This window comes from Nothoprocta perdicaria, unplaced genomic scaffold (genome assembly GCF_003342845.1).
Source record: "Nothoprocta perdicaria isolate Ctin4 unplaced genomic scaffold, notPer1 scaffold_77, whole genome shotgun sequence".
Classification (NCBI taxonomy): domain Eukaryota; kingdom Metazoa; phylum Chordata; class Aves; order Tinamiformes; family Tinamidae; genus Nothoprocta; species Nothoprocta perdicaria.
The window spans coordinates 289968-311594 of NW_020456054.1; the positions used below are offsets into that span (position 1 = coordinate 289968).

General features: G+C 38.9%; 1 protein-coding gene across 7 annotated transcripts in view; it reads left to right on the forward strand.

Moving 5' to 3' along the window:
* The first annotated feature begins 311 nt into the window (after positions 1-311).
* RIMS2 (regulating synaptic membrane exocytosis 2) overlaps positions 312-21627 on the forward strand; it is a 340555-nt gene continuing 319239 nt past the window's right edge. For all 7 annotated transcript variants that reach the window (XM_026051612.1, XM_026051613.1, XM_026051614.1 and 4 more), the window contains exon 1: positions 312-353. The gene's annotated coding sequence lies outside the window, so the exon portion shown is untranslated. The remainder of the gene's footprint in view (positions 354-21627) is intronic.

Genomic DNA, 21627 nt, shown 5'->3' on the forward strand with positions numbered 1-21627 from the left:
TCTGGAACATCATAAATTAAATGTMATTTCTTTACTACAGTATTTCTCTCTAATTTATGTTTTGAAATTGATTGACTGATTTATTGATTATGAAGTATTTACAGGCTTAAATAAAATGTTAATAATCTCTTTTCTTCTGCAGAAAATTACATCAGCAGTTTGAAATGTATAAGGAGCAAGTGAAGAAGATGGGTGAAGAATCCCAGCAGCAGCAGGAGCAGAAGGGTGATGCCCCYACCTGTGGCATCTGCCACAAAACAAAATTTGCTGATGGCTGTGGCCATAACTGTTCATATTGCCAAACTAAATTCTGTGCACGCTGTGGAGGAAGAGTATCTTTACGGTCAAACAAGGTATGGAGTGATAAAAGTTTAATAACGAGCTAGGAAATCTATTTCCTTTGAAGAGGAAATTATGTCTACTAAAAGTATTTTTAGATATCTGTCTTCTTTTCAAATGGTCTTCATTAAATCTCTGATTTGCAGATGGATTTGTTAATACTGCTTTTAAGTAAGCACATGCCACATTTTACTATCAAACCCATGCAAGTACAGTTCTCTCACTGAAGCAGTGATCTCTGTATTGGAGATGCATTGGTACATATACATATGTGTTATATAGCACATTCGATATACTTATATTAATGTATTTTAAGGAAAGTGGATTAAATGTTGTTCATAAAGTGCTTTAAAATTTTTCATGTGAAGTCCTTGGAAAAAACAATGAGAAGAAGCACTAGGAGAAGTCTTAGTACGGTTTGTCTTCAGAGATACCATATTAAACATTCAAAAGTTAGATACATTAAGAAAGACTATAAGGTTAAAGCTGGTTAAACGTCAAAACACAAATACTGGGGTTTTCTTTGTAAATCCAGGTAAACTAGTAAGCTTTGTTTTTAAAAAGATGGACTATAAAATTAAAAATCCAGCAGAATGAAGGTAACTGCAGAAAACAGTTCAGTCCCCAGACCAGTATATTCAACATTTTGTATGAAATGTTTATATGTGATACATGTATCTTTCTCAGATTCTGACAGATATTCATAGGATATTCACTGATAATATTGCAGACTTCTTAGACTAGTCTTTTATGGAAACACTTGTTTTGTAAGTTAGTATACTCATTTTTTTATTTGTTTATAAAATCACTTGCCAGAATAATTTATTTCCATATATGAATATTTTTTTCATAATGTGATCATTGCAAATATCATGCAGTCTAAATACTATCTTAATATGCTGGTRGATAGGAGAAAATCATACTTTTTTAATCTTTAAGCTAAGGAACGCAGAGAAAGCAGGCTTAAATATATGTATCTCTGATAGACTCAAATTGTGGCTGGCAAATATAAAAGAATCTGATTTGTAATGATGGAAGTAATGATGTGTGCAAATCTCTCAAGCTGCCTTGAACATGATAGATACCTGTCTGTGGTTAAGAAGGTAAATTTAAAATTCATGTAGTGCCTTTTGTCTTGAGTAAGCTTACATATTATTACGACTTTTTTTATCTAGATATCTTTTGACAGATTTCCAGTGAGTTTCTTCCCCATCCTTTTAGGTTGCCTTTTCCACTGCTTCATCATCCTCCATCATGACTTCCCTTTATGAAAGTCTCTCTGACTTTTCCACGTTGTATATTATAATTTATTCATATCCTTGCCAATTTTGTTTATACTRTGAATTTGTGCAGTTGATTAATCAGGTTCCTTAATAAATAAATAAGTCGTCATTATATTTACCATCTTCTGTTCTACTGGTGAGTGACTATATCTTACATTTAATAGGTACTTTATGCTTCATTTTTTTGAGGACTTTATACCGAATATTATCTGATTCATAAATTCGTTACTGTTTTGTGATTTACTTTACAACTGTTTTTTTTTTTTTTTTTTTTTTTTGATGATATCCATTGAAGTGGATTCTCCATAGTTCATTCTCCATAAAGTGGGAATCTGGAGTAAATATCTCTCTAATTACAGTGAACATGATACAAAAGCTTAAATTTAGAGTAAGTCTGTGGCAGTATCCTTTCTACTGATATATTTCTGCCTCTGTACATTATTCCATGAAAATTTACCTTACTGTAACTTACCAGAAGTCATCCTTTTTTTTTTTTTCCTTGTTTGGATAAGCCCCAAATTTTGGAAGGATCACTTCTCCTAATAGCCTTCTGTGCTAACTGTCTTAAAATTTCTTTGGCCTTTCCAGACTTTGTCTGGCAGGTTGTGTGCATGTGCTTGGGACCTTGCATAAGGTGATTTTTAAAGAATCCGTGTCTTCTCCAAGCTTTTCACTCTTTTGACTATTCCTTTGGTAGTTTCTCCTAAAACTAAATGACTCAAAAATGTTCCTTGATGGATTGTGATGTTTGTGATAGTTTTCATAATATCAAGTTTTCATCCAAATTCATCCCATTTACAGCAGCTTCTGCTACTGTACTGCTTTAGGACAGGCCAGTGTAAGCAGCATAAGTCTCAGAAAGTGAATAGCAAAGGGCAGTTTTGTTACAAATCAAACTACTATTACTACGTATCAATTTGAGGCTGTAGTTAGTAGATCTCTTCTAGAACTTCTAGTGAATCAAAAGGCTCCAGAATAGTCCCTCTTGCTTTGAATATTCTTTGATGGGAATCTTTTCTTGTCCTTTCGCCTTTGACCTTTTCTTTTCCAGCCTTGCTTGTTTGTGTAACATCAAGCATGGAGACATTTATTCTTAATGCAGTCTTTGACCACTATTACAGTACAGAGCAATTATCACTAAGAAAAATGGCATTGTTAAGGATAGCAAGGACAAGATAAGAGTTTAGCTACAAGTGTTTTTTTTTTTAGTTTATACAAGCAACAAGCATTTGTTAGCAATTTCCAAAGCATTGGATTGAATGCTTTGAATGGAATATGTTCCTCATTTCATTTGTCGTGCTGAAGTGTGCCAAGCGGGCTTGCACTCTGCTGGCAGGCACCAAAGAATTTGTCTGCCACAACTGAGGGTTTTAAAGTGACTAGGATTTTGGCTACACTGAGTGGATTCCTGTCACATACCAATAAGTTGATCCTTGTGAGACATAGTCTTATTCTGCATTTCCCTAGTATTTTGGGTTTTGTTTGGACTTCAAGGATGTGGATTCTGAAATCTTACACCAACGATGTTAATGACCGCAGTGAACACCTATGATTGCAAGACATCTCCAAAGAGCTGACAGTGTTAACTTGTTGGAGGTGGGCAGCCTCTTTATTCTTTCTAAGGTTATCCCCAAGCTTAGCAGGACCGCGGATCAGCCTCTGAGAAAGGACCTGTGTGCTCAGTCACATCTTTGCTTCTTGCACCTGCCTGGTGTGAAATGGAAGAGTGTTTTGAATCAGGATGGGGCAGGCAGCTGAGATGCTGGAGGCATTCCTGACTAAACTGCTTGTCTTGGACTTTACGTCTTGGACTTTACGTATCCTTATTCTTCAGAGCCCGTTTCTGAAGAGTCTCTTCATCCTGAAGGTTATTCCATACAGGCACGCGGTGCTGAACTCAGTCCTCTKTCATTACTGAGATGATCGCAATGTGAATGACATCATGGATGTGGAGTCTTAATCTCCCTTCAATATCACCAATTTCTAGAATTACTATTTTGTATTGGAATGCTTCATTTCACCTACTCATATACTGAATTGTTGGAGGATCTCTTCATTTTGCMGTTATTTTCTGAAATCTTCAATCACCTTTTAGTATATAATTGACAAATATGTAGTTATGTATTATTTTAATGATTGCCTAAGTGATGCTTGGACTTCAAGACATTCYTTAAGCTCCCAGAGAGTGAGATTCCTCTATGATAATAATTTAGATACATGAAAATTACTTTTCATAGTAGTAGTCTTGAGAATTTAGGAAGTGGAAGCTGGTGTGTTTGACTTGCTTATATTCTGAGTATGCATGTAGTATATATTTGATCTTCTCTGTGATTATAATCAAGTTTCATTGTTGAAAAAAACTTGGTTTAAACACAAATTAAGATTTGACAAAATGGCAAGCACAACRAACAGACTAGTGTTACCACATAAATATTTCTGAGCTTTTTACATTACAATATAGTGGCATAAGGGTACTTACTTAGAAACACTATTTCAAATTTTCTGAACTATTCTATTTCCCATGAATACAGATGTGTGGTACAGTCAGAATTTGTATCTGTTAAATGTTATTTCTGAGTCTGATAAATTGTATCAGTCATGAATTTCGGAATACAGATAAAACTCAGAAAGAAATCMATATCAATGACAAAGGAGAATTTTTAAATATATGAAGGTGTATCGTATGTAGGAGAAAGTTATTTAAATAACGGCCTATACAGGCATATTTTCTTAATGGTGAGGACAAAGACTCATAGAAGAACTAGGTTGGAAAGGGTTTCTGAAGATCTAGTCCAACCACCTGCCAAAAGCAAGTCCAATTAGAGCAGGTTTCTGAGGGCCTTACTCACCTGAATTTGGRATCTCCAAGGATGGAAATTTAACAACATTTTGTGTAACCTCTTCCAGGGCTTGACCTGTCTCATGGTTTAAAAACAACAAAAACCATTATTTGTATCTGATCTGAATTTCCGCTATTCCATCTAGAGTTAACTGCTGTCTCTTGTCCTGCGCATCACCGTGTCTTTAAGAAGAACACTATATAAAATTATAGGTAGTCTGGAGTAAACATTGTAAGAAATCAGCAGTTGCAAAATAATACAGTTTCTAAACAGTTTCTTGAAATATTAGGGGCCTTATTCACAGTATGTTTTAAAAATCCACGGGTAGTGATGCAATGGAGAATATGAAAAACTGAAGGTAAACAGGTAGATATTGAAAGAAACTAAGTCATTACGAAGAAATGTGCCCGGAGCAGACAAATGTGCTTCAAAGAATAGTCAGCGTCTGTAGGGATGACAGTAAGTTATTTGTASAAGAGTAAGGTAGTGAAGGTGATAGCTTTCAGCTGCAAACTTGTTTTCTTGAGGAACTCACCTTTGTTATGTTTGCAGAATTTTTCACCTACTTACTATTTACCTTCCTCATTTCGTTATTGCTTTTATTATTCCTTAAAGGTGTTGCTTAGTGCCTGTTTTGAAATGTCACTGTGTCTGTTTACTGTTTTTGTGTGAACCCTACTACTTTATCTTTTTTCAGTTTCATGCATACAGTCTTTGATTTATGTGCTATTTTCAGAATTAAATCTCCCCCCCACCTTGTATCTTTTAGGCATTTGTTTAATCCAGTTCCTGTGTTTTAAAATCAAACACAGTGCTCAACACCCACCTGGTTCCCTAAGGGAGGGACCTGGCTTATGCTGACCCAAAGCTCTTCGCTGTTACTTACCCCTTCATGTGGCTGAGAGAGATTCAAAAAGAGAGCTACCTGATTCCCCATCTCAAAAATGTCTTGGTTTCCGTGCTGAAGATGCTTGGGTGTGGATTATGCTCTTTTTGTGGAATAAAGGTTACTTCTGCAGAGGTGAGGATGAAAGATGGAGGCGCTAGTTGTTGGCATTCACAATTCCATGAGCACAATTTCYTGCCTCTCCTAGTGCAGTGTTGGGGCAGGTGCAGGGGAGTTATCAGTGAGCTGGGTACATCTTTGCACACAGAGTGATGGTGCTTACAAGTGCTCACATTTCGGTAGCTTTCACTGATGTTTATGTGTATAGCTRAGAATGCCACGAAATTGGGAGCATCTTTGAAATACTTTGAACTTTTACCACTTTATACCATAGAATATCATAGAATAAGTTAGGTCAGAAGGGGCACCTGGAGCGTAGTCCAGCGTTTGCTCCAAGCAGGATTGACTTAAAAGTTAGGCCAGTTATATCTCCAGATCTTGGCCAGCTGAGCTGTGAAAATCCCCAAGGATGGAGATTCTGTAACTGCTTTGGGCAGCCTGTCTCACTGAACTGATTGTTTGTTTTCTTATATCCAGTCTAATCCCTTTATTGCTGCATTTTGTCCTTCAGCTGTGTGCCTCCAAGCCAAGTCTGGCTGGGCCTTCCCTATCGCTTACTKCTAAGGAGAGGAAGATGGAAACCAGTTTTCCTCTTCTCTCTCTGCATCCCCCGGCCTTCGTCAGGCTGAGGAAGCTCAACTCTGGCTCAACTCTCCTTGGATAACGTGTGCTCCAGCTCCCTGACCCTGTTAGCAGCCCTCTGCTATATTCCCTCCTGCCAGTAACTATCTCTGATATTGAGGGGAACCTAAAACTCTTCCAAGAGCACAAACCCACAGAGTTATTTGCCATATAAGTACCTGAACAAGCTTTAAAGCTTAGAGCTATAKAATAAAATCATTACCAGTCAGTATTGATCATAAATCATTACTACCAGGAAGCAAGTATTAAGTGCTTAATGCAGTTCAGTGCTTAAGTGCACAGCCAGGTTTAATTTGTATGTTGACACCTGAAACTGGGCTGCTAGAAAATACTGTTCATTCATCCATTGTTATTCGTCATTCACAAAATATGGGAAAATATTTTGATTGTTTTTGTTTTTCTAAAATAGTCTTCCACTCACAGTTTCAAGCACCTAAAAGACAATTCCTTCAAGGAAAATAATTCTCAGTGGGAATATTTGTATTTAATAGCTATCAGTATGAAAATGTATGAGGTAATACGGGCCTGACATGACACACAGTAAGTCCTTGAGAAAGTTCGTGTCTTGGCTTTAAGGGTGTAATATGTTGAAAAGCTCCTGAGTGAATAATATGCAGTTCTGTCATTATACACACCTGGTTTCTAGCTGTAGGAAATGAATATCTTTAATTTCCCTGGACCCTGTGCAAAGGATTGATTCATGGTAATCGTTTGCAGTGCTGTGGTCCAAGGCATGTCGACCTGCATCCTTTTTTTGTAGAGGTGCTCTGTTTCTTTTATTACGGTAATTGGGATTTGAGGCCCAGATTATTTTTATGAAAAAATATTATATTTTAATCTGACATGTAAAATCTTCATAATTTCACCCATAAAAAGATTAAGAAAATGATTAAAACGARGTAATTTTCACTAGATCATCCTCATCTTTACAGAAAGTAAGAAAGGTGCATTCATTTCTTTTGAAATTTGTTTATTTTACTAACAAATAATACTGCTTGCTTTCAGAATGAAAGTGACTCTTTCCTTCTTTGTCTTTTTTTCTGTCCTTTCTTTCTTGCTTTCGTGGATATGAACTCCAGGAGGACAAAGTGGTTAGAGCCTTTTTTTCTGTCTTTTCTTTTCTTTTATGGGTAGACTTATTTCCTCGCCTCCATTTGCTTTCATTTGCAGAGGTGTAATTCCTGCTGAAGGCAGGGAAGTCACTGTCATTAAAATGAAAGCAACGTTGGCGTGATACTGACCTGTTTTTCATATAACGTAYTAATAATTTGTGACTTGTTGTGGACATTATGCATGATATTCCTCTCTGTTTGCAAAGTTTGTCAACATGGTACTTTTCCTTTCCTTTGCAATATGATATGTGCACAGTTTTTAAAAAAGAAATAGAATACTGGCTCAAAGGGATTTTATCAAAGTGGCATGATTTTTTTTAAAATAAGTTTTGTTCTCTGTGGTAGATATGTTTGTATTGTTAAAAGATGCTTTTCTAAAAGTGCTTTAGCATAATAGTTCAGCTTCGTTTTTTAAAGGCAATAGAATTAGATATCAGTCATCCTTAAGAAAACATACATACAGGAATATACTAGGAATGCCATCGAGTTATCCATTAGTAGTTAACTTACTTCTAAAATGACATACAGCCTTTCCAAAAAATGCAGTGCACATATTGTATTGAGCATAATGTTGAAATAATGTTAAAAGTTATGCATGTCACTTACATTCTTTTTTATTTTGCTAATATTACACCTAAAATAGACAACCAGATTTATCAGATTTATTTTAGCTATGTTTAGGAAAAGTAGTATAGTCTCTTAATATRGGAATATTACTGGATGTATTTCAGTATATTTTAGTATCAAATAAAATGTGATGATTAAAAAATATAGTTGAGAAAAGTACCTGGGCTAATGTAAATCTGCTGTTCCATGAAAATCTCTAATACAATCTAGAATGAATTTCAATTAAAAAAAAATGRTGTGCCCTGTAATGTTTGGCAAGTAGCTTTGTATATTAGATGAACTAAAAAATTCTTTGCAGTTTATATGCATCCAGTGACTGCAGTCAGAGCAAGCAGTTATTGTGGTGGGTCATCTGTGAGGCCCCCAACCTGTCAGGGCAAAACATAGTTCGTTTTGGCCAGCCTGCTTAGATTTGCTTTCCATAAAGAGGTTAGTGACTCACAGGATCCATGAAGTATTCCCAGTTCCTAGAATATAGAGGTAACTGTAGAGCATAAAAGATGTTTAGAGCTATTTCCTCCTSGAAGAATTTATGCTTTCAGTGTAATCTTGTAATGTTAGCACTATTTCTTAGGCAATCCAGTGACTAGTGTGATTATGTGAATATCTGGTTTTGTCAGGTATATGTCCTCCCCAGAGAGGGAAGGGACAGGAATTTCTGTAGCTAATTACGGATTTAATTTTTTTCCATGATTAATGATTGTGCCTCAAATTACTGATTTTGAAAAAGAGCTTTTAGAAATTGCAAAAGCAGAAAGAAGAATGTGTCTTTTAGGTCAGAATTTTCTGGATCACCAGCATGTGAAGCAGGAACAGTAGTGTCCATTTTGCTCTTTTAGTGTCACATTCTTATTAAAAACCTCTTGGGGTATTGCACTGACATATGCTCAAAACAAATATCCCAATTTAAATAGGATTTTTTTTTTCAATTTTATGTGATAAAATATTTACCAGTAGGTTAACCTCCTGAGAGTATCCTCAATATTACTGTAAGAGGAGGTGTGAAATGTGTCTAAGGAACACACCTGTGCTTAGTAAACATAGATTGGCAATGCCAGTCTAAGATGCTGATAGTAGCTCTGTGGGGATCTCAWATAGATCTGTGAGGGCTTACCAAGTAGAAAAAATACTTGTGTGTGTCCTCTTCAGACATCTGGTCAGATTTTTCAATGAAGATTATACAGAATAGCTAGGACAGGACAGCGCTTGTGTTGAGTATTTGGGGCACTCAGAAGCCAGTCTGTCTGCTGTTTATGATGGTGGGGAATGGAGTTGAATTAAGAATTCTGACCCTGTTGTATTAAATACATGTTGAGAAGGACTTAGGTACTGGTGGTCATCTGGTAGGAAAAGTCTCATTGTGCCTTTTCCCATAGATGGTCAGTTTTCCCAGGCATACGTTAGGCTGGTATCAGAATGCATAAAATGATCCTTTCTCAGAAATTGAGAGCTAATCATAGAATCACGGAATCAYAGAATGCYKAAGGTTGGAAGGGACCTCACAGGTCATCKAGTCCAACCCCCCTGCTCACGCAGGGTCACCTAGAGCACGTGGCACAGGGCTGCATCCAAGCGGGTTTTAAAGATCTCCAGAGAAGGAGACTCCACAACCTCTCTGGGCAGCCTGTCCCAGGGCTCTGGCACCCTCACTGTCAAGAAGTGTTTCCTTAAGTTCCTGTGGAACTTTTGGTGCCTCAGTTTGTGGCCGTTTCCTCTAGTCCTRTCGGTGGCCACCACTGAAAAGAGGCCGCCCCCTCCTCCTCACTGCCTCCCTTGAGGTATTTATACACGCTGATCAGGTCCCCCCTCAGCCTCCTCTTCTGCAGGCTGAACAGACCCAGCTCCCTCAGCCTTTGCTCACAGGGCAGATGTTCCAGGCCCCTGATCATCCTGGTAGCCCTGCGCTGGACTCTCTCCAGCAGCTCCACATCCCTCTTGTCCTGGGGAGCCCAGCACTGGACACAGTCTCCAGACGTGGCCTCCCCAGGGCTGAGTAGAGGGGGACGACCTCCCTGGACCTGCTGGAGACGYTCTTCTTAATGCASCCCAGGATCCCGTTGGCCTTCTTGGCCACCAGGGCACACTGCTGCTTCATGGTCAACTTGTCATCCATATACACCATAATATACCTGGAAAATAATAATTCATGCTAAATTATAAAAGAGCAAGATATATCTCAGAAGGAAACAGTTAAGAATAGTTGATATTTTTTGATAAAAAACAATGTGATGCATAGTGATTTCTTTTCAGATTCTATATTTAAATTTTCTTAAAATAACAAAGGTGCCTTTCATAGAATTTTCTGAAGTTGTGTCGCTACTATTGAATCAGTCAAAATGTGACTATGAAGTAGTTGCATGAGGAACTGAAATCAGTTAAGGATAAATGAAAATAAATGTATTTTCTAAGATGAAGATTAACACGATCACAGTCCCTTCACTTGGATTTTGAAAATTATGTTCCTAATTACTTTTTAAAAATGAGCAACACCATTAACTTTAATGCTGTAAATATAAGGCTATATAGTTGAAAATAGTGGAAGGTCAGATGAGGAATTAAGTGCAATGAAGTTTGTGTAAAAATGTGTCTGTACTGAAAATACTAGAAAATGAAGAAGTAATAGAACTTACAATTTTGCCTCATTTAATTTGAATTTAAACCAAATTATGTCTTTTTTTTTTCATGGAAACATTGGCTTTAAAATAGTCATCAATACTTCCGGAGAAACCAAGTTAAACTAGCATAATTGAAGAAGTTTTTGGAAACAGTTGGCAGGAGAAGACATTGTTCCTTTGGGTTTCTGTTCCTTCATTTGACTGGTCATGATCTGACTTTTAGAAACTTTGATAAGAGCTCTATACGTTAAGAACCTTTGACGTCTAGATAAGACAGTGCATTTTCTTATTCTTCGTTTAATAGCTGCCCCAGGTACAGAGATGAAAGCACTACTGTTATGGATCAGGTTAGGTGCAACTTTACCAAATTACATAGAAGTTTGTTTTACAACAGTTGCTGTTGTTGTTAGATCCCTGCTGCCCTATCTCGGTAATTGTGAAAGTGAGGGAAAAACCTTTTCTGCATTACATAATGCCTGTAGGTGATCATGAAATCTGTTTTTTTCCTCTTATTTCAGAAGTTAGAATGAAGTTTCTGGTTGGCTGTCATGAAACTGTATCCGGCTGAAGCAAAAGATGATGTTTGTGTGTGTGTGTGTGTGTGTGTGTGTGTGTGTGTGAGAGAGAGATAGATGCACAAGGTCTGTTCTTCAAAAGCTGGGAGCGCGCCTTGAAGAAACCATCACATTTCCATGCTAGTGAGAGGAAATACTCACTTTAATTTCCTTGTGGCCCCTTGGTTCAGTGCTAGGAGGAACAGTCTCCTGCAAGAGCACTGACGATGCTGGAGCCCCATCGGATGCTCATCAAAGAAGGAATCTGTATGAATCTCACAGATCTTGACACAGAGCTGTGCCTCAGTTCTTACCGCTTGTTTTCCTTTTGATGGCTTTTTTTTTCCCTGCATGATCAATTAAAGAATTTTGACATGAAATAGGCGTTTCAGTGGCCTGCCCTTGGCAGAGCACTTCCTCTGCTCTCTCATCTTTTAGCAGGTTCACAAATTTGTTTTAAAGTGCTAGAAGTAAATCAAAATCTTCAACAGAGTCATTTATAAAACATTTATAAACCCATGTGCAGCAAAACCAGGAAACAACCTCCCCGTTCTGTCCTTAGCAGATAAAACATTTAACACTTTTCTTCCTTTTGAAGTAGTTTTCCTCTCCCTTTGTAATGTTACATATTTTGAAATGCTTAAGACACAGACAAATAGTTTTTGAAAATGAGGTCTTCAACTTTCACCACTCTTAAAATCTTTTTTTGGTTCTTTTCAAGTTCCTTTGAAGAGTCCTCTAGACAAATGAACAGTTMGAATGGTATTGAACTGTTCCCTAGGCTAGTCCCCCTATTAACTTGACTGATTTTGGAGTTTTAATAGTTTTTTGAGATTTCTAGACAGGCTGAATTCAGACAATATCAGTGATTTTTAGCAAATTAATCTGAATAAAATAATTCTCTATAAAAATGTATTTGTGGTGTTGTGGGTTGTTGCTCCTGCTCTCTTGCTATTGGAAAATACTGGTTTGGGTAAATGCTTATCTTACTCTTTACCCTGGCCTCAAACTGACCTTCGTGCCTTATCACTGATTCTCATCGAGCTTTTYGTGGGCTGCAGGTGCTCTGGTGAATATCTTTCTTAATACAGAAGAATGCTAAGTTCTTGATTACAGAAATTTTGAAAAAAAGACTTATTTTTTTTTAGCAAAGAGGCCCACAAAACAATAAAATATTTCATAAACTTAGGATACCCTTGGGAAAAAGTCTCCCATCCCAGGTCTTACTTGGGWCTGTTTTCTGAACCATCTCGAGATGCAGGAAGCCTAATGATTCTCCTGGCTCTTGAGTATTGTCTTTCAGATTGGGATCTCTAAAAGTAATTGGGAGAGTTGGCAGCTTAGCCCTTCCTGCCCTAGGCCCTGTTCCAGCTGCTCCCTGATCTTGTTTCTCAGGTGTCCCTTGCTCTGAGCTGCTCTCCTTTATCTTTCTGCACTCTCAGGCTCACTCCGGTTTCCTTGGCTTGTGAGTGCACTGTGAGGAACAGAGAATGCTTGTAGCAAACACAGCAGTGAAACCCCACCGTTTTTSTGTCTTCTGTTTCCTGGAATGGCCTGCAAAACAAAGTAGTCTCTCCATAAATATATTTAAATATCGGTTGCCTTTTTTTCTCTTTAACTTCTTTGATTGTGCAGTCATATCATGTTCCTTCTTCAAAAATACGCCACCCAGCTTTCTGCTTTTGGTATTGGCAAGAGGTCACAACGTGACTTGAAGTATAATGAACAAACATTGTATTAAACTTTTAGATTGAAACTTGCCTGGAGTTCTGATAAAGGCTGCACATAGGAAATSAACTATACAGATGGATCATTTGGTATATAAATGTTCTCCCCAAATTAGTGCTCTCCTTGTGGCTTGTGAATTTTGATGGCCTGATGTATCAAGATACACTTGTTTGTGACCATCACCACTACTGAACACGGGGATCATTGCAGTGTGATGTGGCCCAGCTTCATACTAACTTGTGTGAATTGCTGGAGAAGTTGAGGGGCTGGAGGGATCAGAAGCAAGGCCTTATTCCTTCCCCAAATCCCATTTTCTCATGGACAAGGTTAGTGGCAATACCCTCCTTGGTGTGCAAGGAAAGGGGCATGTGGCCCTAGAAATTGCCACTCTCCTTTCCCAGATTCTCTTGTGTTTGAAAGTTAGCTGGATAATGTATAAAGTGCAGCATCCTTGTGGCATGATGTAGCTTCAGAATAGTCTTCATTAGTGCAATTCAATCACTACAAGATTATTTATTTATCTATGTACTGAGCCTCACTGTTTGCTTTCATTAGCGAGGCTGATGCTCGAGAACACACTCAAATGTGTTTCTTTCAAATGTGTTATCTATTTCTAGATAATAAGTTGAGAAATAATTGATCACTGATGAGAAAAGTAAGTAGATCTGAAAGTCCTATTATGCCGTGCATATACCGTATCCGATGATACATAGTGTAGTGATTTGAGCACAACCGAATGTTGCCTTATTTTTCCACTTAACAGTCCATAGAAAAGAGAGTGTGTCCATCTATGAACTTTGTGCTGCACACACACACTCTGCTATTTTACTTTTCTAGKACAGGAATTAGTGAGTTTGCTCTCAGGTGGAACTGAAATCCTGAAAAGCTTCAGAGTTAATACGGAGGATGATTAGTAGAATTAGAATGGCAGGCTTCCATTTGGTAACTATGTCTTTTAGCATGAGAAATTTATCTTTCATTTTCAAATTATGAAAAATAGATCTATTTTCCTTTTCATTCCTTCTTCAAGATATTTTAGTCTTATATATACATTTTAAAATAAGACTTCTTAAAAACAGCTATGAAAACAATGTAATAACTATATGTAGTGTTATCGCATCTTTTTATTTCTCTTTCATTTTTACTATTTCAAGTGGCTTGTACTTCCAGAACTGGAAGATGAGGCAGTTCTTGAGCATTAAGTCCTGTTTGCCACYTGCTGCAATATTCACAAACCATATCGTGTGCTATTAAGTTGCAGGTGTAGACCTTTATCACAGCTAGCTGGGCAAATCCCTCGCTGTGGTCCCAGGTGTGTAACTGCACACCCAGGGCTCCTTGAGCACACTTAGACGTTGTGGCACTGCGGGGGATGCTATAAATGTTTCATTATCTAGATGCAGCTTCAGTGGCTGGAAACCAGTACCTATATATATATAAGTAATGAAGACATTGCTAGTAATAGAGTAAAGCAGCAAACCTTCCATTATCTTCTCTTTTTTTTTTTTTCTCTCCTCCTGCACTGTTTGCTTAGAGCTTTATTTAGATAGTGTCTTCCAGGAACACCACTGATAGTTTGAGGAATTAAGTGAAAGATGCCTTGCAGCTGGGTTAATAGTTTCTGTTTGCAATTTTCATCTGCTGTGAGAAAATAGGGGTGTATGTGTCAAGCATCTGTTGATACATCAAATATTGGATACACASGCATCCAAGACTGTTGTTACTCAGCTTATTACTCTGCTTTTTACTCAGCCTGGTCTGAGTGATTTTATGTGGACTGCTTTAGAAAATCTTGGACTCTTGTGCATTTATGGAGAAAGTTTAAGTAAATATGAAACGTGTTGTGTTTAAGCAAGGTTTTTCACTGAAGCATATAAATTTAAAATTCCTTGGTTTGAATTACTATAAAGATGCCTTCCTTCAGTATCAAGGAGACCTGCGGAGAAGCATGGATTTCAGGTAGCTAATTTAATTTCAGTCAATTGATTTGTGCTTTGTTTGTAGTTTACTAAAGATTAGCTCTAAGTAGTTCACGAGTCTTTTATATTATTCTAGATCTGCRAGAAATAGGATACTATGCTTTATGTATTTGTTAACCAATTATATAAGAAATATAACCGAATGTATAAGAAAGTCAGTAGCCCCACTTGATGTTGGGGCTAGTGTGCTTTCAGAAAAAAAATCCAGTGTTTTATGCTGAAAGAATTGTCAGTATATTTCTATTAATTGTGTTTTAACATCCTGGGCAGTGTTAATCAGCAGTGTTCATTTAACCCGTCCATCTTTCTGTTTCCGTGTAGYTGCTACATAACTTTGGAGTCATGACCTGGTTAAGGAAGGTGTTCTTGCTCCCAGGTGCCTCGTCATGTGATTATGAGAGATGCTGTTGATTGTTGTTAGCAATTTGGATTTCTTATCATTCCTACCAGGGAATAGCTGGTACCTGTCCAATGTCTGATTGTCTGTTCACATTCAGTGGTAGTTTATTTTTAAACAATAATAACATTATATATGTGATATATATATATGTGAATGATCATTATATATTCCTTAACAAAAGGGATTTGTTCTCTACGTAAGAAGGAAATCTGCATTGAGTCCTTCTCTGTTGTTGTTTGTTTGTTAAATCCCTGCTTTTTTTCCCTTTGTTACGGAAGACCAAAAAACCCTGCAACTGTGAACATGTTTTATAGCAAAAAGTGAAATTAAATTTGCAAATTATTTTCTAGAACAAGACACCAATCTCAAATACTTGTAGTTTTGTAGAACTTGTTAACATTTGTTTTATATGCAAGAGAAAATCCTTTATTATTATGGATCACATTGCTAAGAGATTTTTCTGTGCGATGTTCTGGACTTCTGGACTCTTTCCAGATCCTTATGATCATTTTTCTTATAGTTGCTTCATTTATTTATCTTAACCGGCTAGTTATAGGGGGCCTTTATAATAAAACACCTCTGATCCTGTAACGCTAGACTTCCTTTAATCTAATTCTGAACAGGGCTATGATACTCCAGTGCTAACTGTGCAATGAATTTTAAATTCAATTTTAGATAGAAACAAATGTAAATCTGGTCAACTTCTTTTCTTAGGACTTTCATTAAACTTATTTATAAATCTTTGCTTTTCACGTTTATCAGAACCTTCCTGGTAGAAATCACCAGGATATTATATAAAGAAAAGATCTTGTAAATAGAACAASCTTCTAACCTTTCTGGTAAAGGTTAGAAGACCCAGTCCTGTTCTCTGTGTTTTTTTCATCAGTATAATTTTCTTCACTGGGTACCATTTAGATCAGCCCAGGCTGCTCTTAATTGGAGCCTCCTCTGGAGCAGGTGACATATTGAACAAAGAGGGCTGTGAACTGGCTGAGTCCTTTAATGATAAAGATCAGGGCCTTAAGATAAAGGTAGAACTGATTAGGTTTCACATATGAAGTATGGAGCATATTTGTGGGGTGTCGTTCCCTTAGGAAAATGATTGCAGGAACATACTTTACACCATAATTTAGTGTCTGAAAAATTCCAGTTTTCAGAAAAATTCCGCTGATCTTTGAGAGATTTTAGAGCTTTGCAGAAAAAGTCCCAAAACTCTTCTCATGTGAAAAATTTGCAGTCAGATCTTTGCTATCCCTTGAAAATCATGACTGTCCATCAAGAAAGCTGTGTTATTTTCAAATCACAGTTGGCAGTACACCAGAGTGTCCCAAGCTGACCCTGTGGATCATGGTGCTTCCTAAATTCTTTACAGGACATTGGGAAGCATTGCGAGCCAGTCCTCAGTGCTCATGAGCCTCTTAGAAGGCCCTTGGTTGTTACTGTTCATATAAAGTGGCTTTACTGCTTTGCAGTAGACACTTTGTTGAGTTGTTCACCTATCTCATGCGTGATACATAACTCCCTGACCCTTCCATGTCAAGGAGTTTCTGCCTTTACTGAAGCTAGTGGAAAGTCTCTACGAGTCTTTCTGCATTCAGACTAGKGTTCTGAGGAACTCTGGTACATTGCACTGGAAAGAAGGAGGGCTGTTCACGGTAGCTGTTTTGTCACTTCTGCTTTGGAGCTCCTCAGGTCCGGAGTCTGGTGCTGGTCGGTGGTGTTGAAGACTTTCCAGGCAGATGGGAACTCTGGCCCTTGAGCATATGCCTCTCACAGGCTCCTTGGTGGGAAGGATGGATCTGCCCCAACCAACACTACTGTGTTTCATTCTTCCAGGATGAAGCTAAAGCATTTGCTTTTCTGAGCAAAATGTACTTTTATTGTCCAGAAAGAGTTTGTAAATACAGCAGGTAACAGTTTCAGGTCCAGTAAGCACAATGGTAAAATTCTAGGAGTTTGCAGTTATGATGCCTGTACTCAATTCGGTCCAAAATCTAACATTTCTAATGACAAATCACCTGGCTATTAAAAAAAAAGCTGTATCATGATGCCATAAGACTCCTTATGTAGCTACGTAAGCAGCTATGATAGTTACTTTGCCTCAGAGAGGTTCACATTCTTGATGACTGCTTTTGCCCAGGGAAACACAAAAGCCAAACAACTGGGAGAACAGTAGGTCTGAGCTGTGGCATCTCATGCACCCGCTTGGAAAGGCGGTAGCAAAGCACAGCCCTTGTTTCTCTGTGACTCTGTGTCAGGAATTAATCCTGATGGAAGTGCCTGTTTCACCTTTTTTCTTTTTGAAACCTCAATCATTTAACCTAGCCTGTTCATAAAGGCTGCACACAGTCTCCTCACAGAGCTGTATTTGCTCCATGCAATAATGGGGCATATGATGAAGAAATGAAGGGAGAAGCAGCAAACATATGGAGATGACACTAGTAGTACGTGCTAGTTTATCAAGGTATGCTGCTGATAGCTTCTTGGTGTGCCCTGGAGTGAAGGAGGTGCACAAGTGGGTCTGTTTTCTTAACGAATGGTTTGTGATTTGTTGGGCACGCTAGGTGTGAACTTGTAACRTGCTGAGGTGGTTTTCAGGACATACCTTGGAAGGCCGTGTGTTCTGGTGAGAGCTTCAACTCATAACACAGTTTGTCAGCACTATATTATCTTTATAATTAGGTAATACTCTTTGAGATGTCTTCTTGTTGTTAGCTGCTAGCTGAAATCTGAGGATGGATTCTTTCTCCAAGAGAGATGGCTTCCCTTGCTTCATCTGAATCTTCATGGTGGGAGCTTTGAAGGAGGTGAAGGACTTCAGCTTTGAGACCTGGCATTGATCCTGCTTTACAAGAAGGAAGGGGCTGTTAAAATGTAGGGAGAATTATCTGCCTGAAATGCAGAGTTGGGCTTCATCTAGGGATGGCTAAATCTCAGCAATAACCCACTCCTTGGGTTTGAGTGCCCACTGATTTGCACTAAGGGGGTGCATTCACCCAGCTGYCTTAACAGGCTGCTGAAGTCGCAGAAATATTTTTCACATTCAGAATTCATAGATATTTTAAAGAAAGAAAGTAATTATGGAATTGCAGAGAATTGTCTGTATTTGAAATAGAGTAGTAGACCATTACCCAGATGTTCCTTTACAAAGAGGACCACTTGACACCGTAATTAAAAAATTAGCTTTATTCCATTGTAGGTAGCCTCCTTTACCCTTGGCTGAATATGATTGTTCTCTTTAGAATAGTGATAAATAATAAATTGCTGACTCTGTTAGGTATTACTAAATTTATTACTTTCCTACTCCTCTCCTGCATTTCTATTTTGAAGTTCATTAAACTGATATACAAATTAATGCATTCTTATTTWAGGTTTAATGGTTTTAGTTTTGGTCAGCATTAATTGTAGCTGCACCTTATGCGGGCATGGCATGTACATTTTGCATTCTGCTTCGATTGTGTCGGACTTAGCGTGCAAAGAAGCCCAGACCTCCRGCCTCTGAATGGGTCTTAGCTTCTCGCTGAGTGGGCTCCATCTCAGTTTTCCCATCATCTGCCACATTTGCTTACATTTAGATCTATTTTTTTTTCCTGAGAGCACTTCATTAATTAGTAATGTCATGGAGTATATAAATGGTGTCGTTCTCCTGACTGCATTTCAATGGTAACAACATACAGACCGCAGGCTTACTGTGGTCTTGTTACCCTTCCACCCTTTTTGGCCTCTTGCTGATGTCATGTTTAATGGGAGTAAATAACATGTGGACACTTAMTGCGGTTCATCTTTGAATAGCTTACAGAAGTCTGCATGTATTCAGTACTTCTGTGCTGTAGATCATTCAGCGAAGCCATGGCAGGAATGCAGAACTTGGAACAGAGACCATATAATAAAAATAACATCTAAATAGCATCTAATTGAGACTTGGAGGCAATAAAACAGCCTCAAAATAAATCACTGTAAGATACTTGAGTATTTTGATCCAGGCCTTTGAGAGAAAAGAATTCTTGGTGAAATAGAAAAGCTCAGAGCTGTGATTTGGGTTATTTCTATTGTGTGCCAAATCTGGTGGAACACAATACTTACTTTTTCCCAAAGTTATTATTATTTTTAGAAAATCAATAAAAATGTGCTYATCTGTTCATAAATAAAAATTAATATCTTCACACATCCTAGATTTATATAATAAACTGTTAAACAGAGTGAATCAATTTGCTGTAAAGCTGTGGAAAATTAATTCTAATGTCCATTACATGAACTAACTCCAGCTATAGTTGTGTTCTTGATTCTTTTCTACAAATGTAGCTGCTTTTCTTCCATCATGACTTTCTAATCCATCAGCAACAGGCACTTTAGCAACACAAGAGGGCTGTGGAGCTGCTGGAGAGAGTCCAGCAGAGGGCAACGAGGATGATCAGGGGCCTGGAACAAAGGCTGTGAGCAAAGGCTGAGGGAGCTGGGCCYGTTCAGCCTGGAGAAGAGGAGGCTGAGGSGGGACCTGATCAGYGTCTATAAMTACCTCAAGGGAGGSAGTGAGGAGGATGAGGTGGCCTCTTTTCAGTGGTGGACACTGAGAGAACCAGAAGAAACAGCCACAAGCTGAGGCACCAAAAGTTCCACAGGAACTTAAGGAAAAATTTCATGACAGTGAGGGTGCCAGAGCCCTGGAACAGGCTGCCCAGGGAGGCTGTGGAGTCTCCTTCCCTGGAGGTCTCCAAACCCGCCTGGATGCCRCCCTGTGTCCCGTGCTCTGGGTGTCCCTGCTGGAGCAGGGGGTTGGACTGGATGATCTCTAGAGGTCCCTTCCAACCTTAAGGTTGTATTAACATGTTTTATGGAGAATTCTTTGAGGAATTAAGGGAACAAATGGGCATAACTGTTAAAACTGGATGGCTACGGGATAGCATAAAATATATAYCCAGATAATTTTGAGAACATCAGTTGTAAAAATAAGTGAGATTAAATAGCATTAACTTAAGGACAAATAGGAATTTCAACTCCAAATTGAGAATCCCTTGATTTTGTAAGTCATAGGGGAAAAAATGCAGCAGTCTTGGATGGTTTTCAAGATCTAATGTTTTTCTTCACTCTGCCTGTAGAGGGACATTTGGAAATCTGAGCACCTACTTTCAAGAAAAATGAATTTTAGTGGAAATAGGTACAGAGTAGGATTATTAGGATCATCACGGGAACGAACACTAAGGCAGAGCTAACGTAATGCTAAAGGCTGCAGAATAGAGCCCCGCAGCTCCCGCTCCACACCCCTGAAGCCTTTAACTTTCCAGAGCAGGGTGCTGTGTCCGCACTGCTCCTTGAGGGCAGTTCTTGGCCCATGCTGATCCACTGCACCRTYTCCAGGMTTGTTTGGGAGAGGGATGGTCACCRAAGGCCAAAACTGTGCAGGGAAACGTGAGCGTTAATCAGGGCAGTAATGGTCCCGCACCCGACCCCGTGGCCTGGTTATGTTTTGTKTGCTAATACAGACATAGCCTGAAAAGGCTAAACCTATTTCATCTTGCAAAGTAAAAGCAGAGGGACATGGTTGCTGTCTGTAAAGATACCAGGCAGCAAACAYTAAGGAGGAAAAAGAAATACTTAAAATGAACGGCAGCACTGGTACGTGAATAACGGGTAATAAACTAGCATGGAATAAACAAGTGCTGGAAGTTAAAAGACCTTCTTTCCATTGAAGCTGTAAGCCTTGGAAAAGCGTTTGGACAGATTTTGGCCTCACTGCTTGTAGATAATTTTAAAATGGAACTTTATCAACTTGTAAAGTTACTAAAAGATGCTGTGGCTTGAGGCAATAGGCAACTGGAGTTTCTTTCAATCCAGTGTTCTTCCTAAATGATCTTGAATTGTTGCTGGGACGATTGGCTGGCAGCAAGTGTATGTTCCAGCTCTCTTGTTTCTTTGAGATTGCTGCAGTCTGAAACTTCAGKAAAGGTGCCAACTGCACATTCTCCATATGTTACAATGCAAGTGTCCTGGGTTAAAGAAGGCTTCGTGGAGCTGCCCGAGATTCTGTGCAGTTACAGCAGGTTTATTCCGTGCAACAGAGYCCCCCTTGTGCGTCGCAGGGCTTGGTGGCAGCGCAGGGTGCCGTGCAGGCCCCCGTGCTMGGTTTGGGGAGCAGGGCAGCTGTATGTGCAGGTTTGCAGGGCCTGCCGGGGTCTGCCTCACCAGCCCTCACCTGGCTTCGTGTTAGCTGCCTTCCCCCAGGCAGGCTGGCTCGTCATCACGTCCCGAAGACTCCCGACAGGCCTGGGTTTGGCTCGCGGCTCCGTGTGCTTGGTTATGGACTCGCTGCACTGGAACCCCCGGGCRTGAAGGGTGTTGGGGTGTGCCCTGMCACTGTGAAAGAGGCAGAGAAGCAGAGAAAAGCTGCTTTTAACAAACAGCCACGTTSCTGAAAAAGGATGGTCTTTCAAAGAGGGTGTATCGTGAAATGAAATGACTAGGGGTTAGACTTGGAAACAGTTTTGTGCAATTTTCTGGTTTGGCA